Raw genomic sequence first — 6000 nt, forward strand, 5'->3', positions numbered from 1 at the left:
CTTTGGAGGTATTTGGGTAACGTGGAGCAAATACGACTTACATATTACTTCGGTTCATGAAAATCAATATTTTCTACATGTTAATGTTAAAAATGGTGACTCTCAAAACTGATAATTAACTATGACGTATGTTAATCTTAGAGAGAGGAAGATAAGAAAAACATGGTTTGGAGATAAAAAAAAATTGTTACTTGTTAACATATGAACACCTAGAATGATGCTAAGGGATTTCAATGAATTTTGGGGCCTGAGGAGAAAAAGGGGGCGCAAGGAGTCAACATGGTTAGATTTACGATTTGACAACTGAATTAATGAGTGTTACTTGATTGATATGACTGTTGCTGGTTCTAAGTTCACTTGGAGAGGACCATAGTGGGAGGGTGTTGAAGCGGTAAAACGGCAAACAACAAAAGTAATAGGTATTATTTATTACCGGGTGATATAGGTTATATCGTATCGTAGTCCACAGAGATTGGTAGAGAAAAACTGTCGTTCGACTATCTCGCGTTCTAAGTTTCATGATTGGGTGCGGTAGGTAAAATGCGGGAAAAGTAAACAAAAGCAATTAAACAATCTATTGTAGCTTAAGAGAATTCAGTCTATAATCGTATTTCTACCTAACCCGTCGAATACTTAAATCTGAAAATCTATCGTTCGACACTCGCAATACGCATCAAAATCACCAAGCATCATTTGAGTCGCCACATCAGTGTCCATTTTTGCAACACCGACGAAAGCTCAACCGTACTATTCACATCAGCGATTTCTCCACTGACACAAACAATACAGAGGCATTAAAATCGATACCCATTACGGTTATTAGCTCTAAATCCATGTCTGAAATCTAGAAACTAACAGATATAATTCCTAATCAAGATCTATGATGTCCATTTCTGCAACAACATGTTGAAAGTATTTGTGGGTAAATATTTTCGGTAATATATCGTATCCACAGGGATTGGTTAATATCACTGCCGTTCTATAGTTGTTTATTTTGAGTTAAGAAATTTGGTTTGGTTTGTTTTATACTAATAATAATATCAAAAGCAAATAATAAAATAAAAGCAAGTAAAGGACTTTGTGTTAACAATTAAAGAAAGATGTTGAGTCTTTAGGGTTCATCAACCTAATCCTATACAATTATCAATTAATTCTCAATAGAACAATCCTTTGAATCATTATCTTCACTTATCCTCAAATAAGATTCCATGTCTGCAAATCAAATTAGATAACTTTTACCGGTATGAGATTCGATCTCTCCAAATCACAATAACGATAATAGTAATTAAGAACGATAATTATGAAAACCCAATTACAATTCCATCTCTGCAAATTGCAATTGAATCAATATAGTAACCTAGGGCAAAAGTTAAATCCTTTCTTTCGATCAAAGATTCAACAATGATGTAAATTAAAAGCAAGGTTTCTTATTGATAATAAATTCAAACAATTGTTCACAGGAATTAATCAATGGTAATGTATATTCATAGGTTAACTACTACCTTAGACTCAACAAGAGGGATTTAGCTCTCCATAGACATGAAGAACATACAAGAATCAATGGAGGAATTCATCTTCATCAATAGAATGTCTTCGATTGGTAAAGAATCCACCTTCAATTGTTGTTCTCAGCTTCAGAATCAGATAGCTCTCCTAATTTCGCTCCCACCAAAGTATCTCTCACCACTTGGAAAACTAGGGCTTTAAAACAGAACTTTTGGGCTTTTAACGCCGAGGCCGCGGCGCGGCAACGGGCTGGCGCGGCGCGCCCCTCAAACAGAAGTATTTTCGCGGCGCGCCTAGGAACTCTCGCGGCGCGCCCTTTGTACTTTCCATCTTTTTCTTCAGCCTTTGAGACTTCCAGCTTTCTTTCCTCCTCATGTTCTTCTTAAGTTCTTATTCAGCTCAAAACCTGCAACAATAACACCCACAAGTGATTCGATTTGCTTTACGCACGAACTAAACTTATTCAGTTCAATTCTTAATAAAAACCTATGGATTCATCACATTTTTGCATTGGTTTAGAGAAGAAATCACTTATATTAACACATGAATTTACCATTAATTTACTCCTAACAAACTCTCCCCAACTTAGAGTTTTGTTTGTCCCTAAACAAAATTACTTACCTCCAGCAAAGTTTACCGACAATCAAGCAACAAGTTTTTCAAAAAGTTTTTCTCAAGTGGTTCAATCCAGTAACTAAGTCAAATACTCCTCTTCTACCTGCAAACTCAGAATATACACATGAAACAAACGTTGAAAGCAAATTACCTCCAGAAGTTCAAAACACTACACAATTGTAATTGAATCAGCACTAATCACTCTCATCAAAAAGTATGATGAATAAAAGAGGGGTTAAACACTCATCCAAACAATTAAATCAACAAAGATCCATATCATACGTTCACCAAATTGCTCGCATCAAGTCTTGTGGAATCTGAGAATCAGAAGGTCTTTCTATGGTTGTAATGTGGTTTAGATTCAAAGAAAAGAAGATAATCAAGGGTTGTTCCTAATCTAGGGAAGCATCCAATTCATAACTTATTTCTTTTTCTCTAAAACTCTACTTCCTTTACCTGTCCATCTTTTTTCATTCGTAGCTTGGTTTTTCTTTTTCACTTTTTTTTTTCAGCAACCGTTATATTCTAACGTTGTTACTTCTCTTTTTTCTCAAGCTACGACTTCTTTTATCTTTCACCGATTACCATAAGTACTTACTCTTCTTTTGAATGTGACTCTCCCCAACTTGGAGATCAACCTGTATTCAGATTATATGAATGCTCCCCTACTTTCTAAAAAGGTCAAAGAGAAAACACATCACCAAATTTTATGGTTGATGGTCCAAAACAAAACTTTTTATTGAGATCAAACTCACCAGGTATTTCCTTGGTGCATATTATGATACTTACCTTGACCTCAGGCTCAAAGAATGGTTAGCAAAGGATCACACTCTCACAGAAGCAAATAAGTTTTTTCATTGGAATAGGCTAAAAGAACTCTCAGATTCAAACAAGTGCCTCAATCACTTTCACAGATTTCCACAAACGATGCAACAAACGGTTTAGCATGATACCAACACGTCAAAATAATTGATGGTCTCCTACATATAGTAAACAATGGAAAGCTTTCCTCACAATGGTTAAGGCTAAGCCGATCCAACAAACAATGTACCATAAAGAACTTCTGACAGTATTTACTAACACCTTAAGTTTCATTGCACACATTAAGAGTTTGAGTTCAAAAATTCATACCTGCTTTGTTACTTATTGAAAAAGAAAGTGAAAGTGAAAAATTTTTGAACATTCACTTCCTACCACTTTTCATACATGTTGCTTCATTGTTGATACTTCGCTTGAGGTTCTCGCTTTGTTACGGGACTACTTACTCTAACTGGGAGTACATAACAGACATAAAAACATAAAATTGAACATAAAAAATGCAAAGAGTAAATCCACCCCCAAACTTAAACTAAACATTGACCTCAATGTTTCGTAACAAGCCCGAGAGGGTTGACTCATAGAGGGTATTACAATATTACTTGCCTCTTCCTAGCTTTAACCAGAAAGGTTCCCTTATTATTTCCTGAAATAAAAATAGACAAAAATAAAACATTAGAAGTGTGGGTTACCTCCCACAAAGTGCTTCGTTTAACGTCGCATGGCTCGACGGTCCATTACCCCTTGTTTTATGGAGGGTATTTCCTTTTCCAACACTCGCTACTTTGTACTTCCATACCCACAAACTCATGAAGATAAAAAGCATGGATAGCTTTTCTCTTCACTTTATCTTCCCCATTCTTATCACTCTCCTTAGCCCTCTTTTGACTTTTGACATCATCATAATTTGGTTTCATTGGAGAAGATATGTTAGAGACTTTTTCTTGGAGGTTTTTGAGATTTTTGTTTTCTTGTGCACCTTCCGGTATACCAGTTGAATTTTTCTCATTTACCCCTGACCTGTGTTTCTTGACTCCCAGCATCTTCAAGGTTACTTCTTCATCAAATGATTTTAGCGTTAGCGTCCCCTTTTCAATGTCAAGATTACAGCGTCCTGTCGACAAAAAGGGTCTCCCAAGAAGGATCGGAGTTTCTTCATCTTCCGGAATGTCCATGATGTGGAAGTCAACAGGGAAAACAAACTTATCAACTTCTACTAGTACATCTTCCGCTACTCCATAAGATTTCTTAATAGTGTGATCGGTGAACCGTAATTGCGACTTACTTTCACTAATCTTGTCTAATTCAAGCCTTTTGAAAATGGATAACGGCATTAGACTCACACTAGAGCCAGAATCGAGAAGTACCTTTTTAAATGATATATTCTTGATAGTGCATGGTATCGCCACCGCCCCAGGGTCTCTTCTCTTAATTGGGATTTTTCTTGCTGCAGCGACTATACTACATTTTTCGATTGCCATTTTTGGTTCTCCCTCTAGTGATCTTTTTTTCGCCGATACCTCCTTCATAAATTTCTTATACACAGGTACGTGTTCCAGTGCTTCAAAGAAAGGTAAATTCACTTCTAACTTTTTGAACAAGGACGTAAATTTCCGAACGTCTTTCTCTTTTGAATCCTTCTTTGTTACTCGCAAAGGGAGGGATGGTTTAATCACCTGTTCAACATCTTTCTTATTTTTTTCTTCAACTGGTTTCATTGGTAGTATTCCAACTTCTGGCTCTTTTAGGTCCTCTCTTATTTCCAGATCTACCTCCATCGCCATAGGGTCACCTATCTCTTCTTTCTCTTTTTCCGATTCTGAACCCCTTTGACTCCTTGTTGTAACAGCATTAATTTTCTCCTGGTCTTGCGGTTTTTTTTCGGTTGAGTTTGGTAAGGCTCCTTGTGCCTGTAGAGTAAGTTGATGTGTTATTTGCCCCACTTGAGTTTGCAGGTTTTTAATTGCCGCTTCCTGATTCTTCTGATTTATTACTGATGTTTGAATGAACTGATTCACTGTCTCCTCTAACTTGGATTGTCCTCCTTGCTGTTGTTGTGGTGGTTGAGTGTATGGTTGGAATGCTTGTTGTTGATACCCTTGATTCGGTGGCCTTTGTTGGTACCCTTGATTGTTATATCTTGGTGGATAACCTTGTTGGTATGGCTGGTTCTGATATTGATTCTGCCTTTGTCCTTGGTTATTGTTCATGTAATTCACTTCTTCTTCTTGCACTGGTGGACAGAATCCTGTTTGATGATCTCCCTTGCACAATTCGCACTTAGCAACTTGATATGAATTAGATACCCAGTTCAGCTCCTTGATCTGTTGTGGTAATTTAGACATTTGTTGTGTCAAAAGTTCCACTTGTGAAGTTAGCAATTTGTTCTGAGCAAGTAGAGCATCACTGTTGTTCAACTCTAACATTCCGGGTTTCTTATCTCTTACTGTTCGATCATGATTGCCTTGACGATCATTTAGAGCCATTCGCTCTATTATCTGAGTAGCTTCTTCAGGTGTTTTGGACATGAGAGAACCACCAGCTGTGGCGTCCAAAAGTGTCTTGTTTGTAGCTGTGAGACCGTTACGGAACATATGGATTTGGTCAACGTCTGAAAAACCGTGTCCTTTGCACTTTCTCAACATAGCTTTATACCTTTCCCATGCTTCATTCAAAGATTCATTACTACCTTGAGAAAATACTGCTATTGCTGTTTTTGCTTCGAAGAATCGGTTTTGAGAGTAAAACCTTTCCAGAAATTTTTCTTCCAATGTGTTCCAATTTGTCATCACTACCTCGGGTTGATCCAGATACCAATCCTTTGCCTTAGATAGCAAAGAGTGTGGGAACAACCTCTTAAATAATGCTTCCTCATCAGCTTGAGCGACACCCGTAGTACCCGCTAACTCATAGAATCGAGTAAGATGCGTGTACGGGTCTTCATGGTCCAATCCGGCGAAAGGACTTGCACAAATCAATTGTATGATACCGGTCTTCAGTTCTGTCGGTCGCCCGTTGGCGGCAGTTCTCGCGAACTGAGGATTGAGTCTTGGACTATTAGCA

The sequence above is a fragment of the Vicia villosa genome, linkage group LG1 (genome assembly GCF_029867415.1).
Source record: "Vicia villosa cultivar HV-30 ecotype Madison, WI linkage group LG1, Vvil1.0, whole genome shotgun sequence".
Taxonomy (NCBI): domain Eukaryota; kingdom Viridiplantae; phylum Streptophyta; class Magnoliopsida; order Fabales; family Fabaceae; genus Vicia; species Vicia villosa.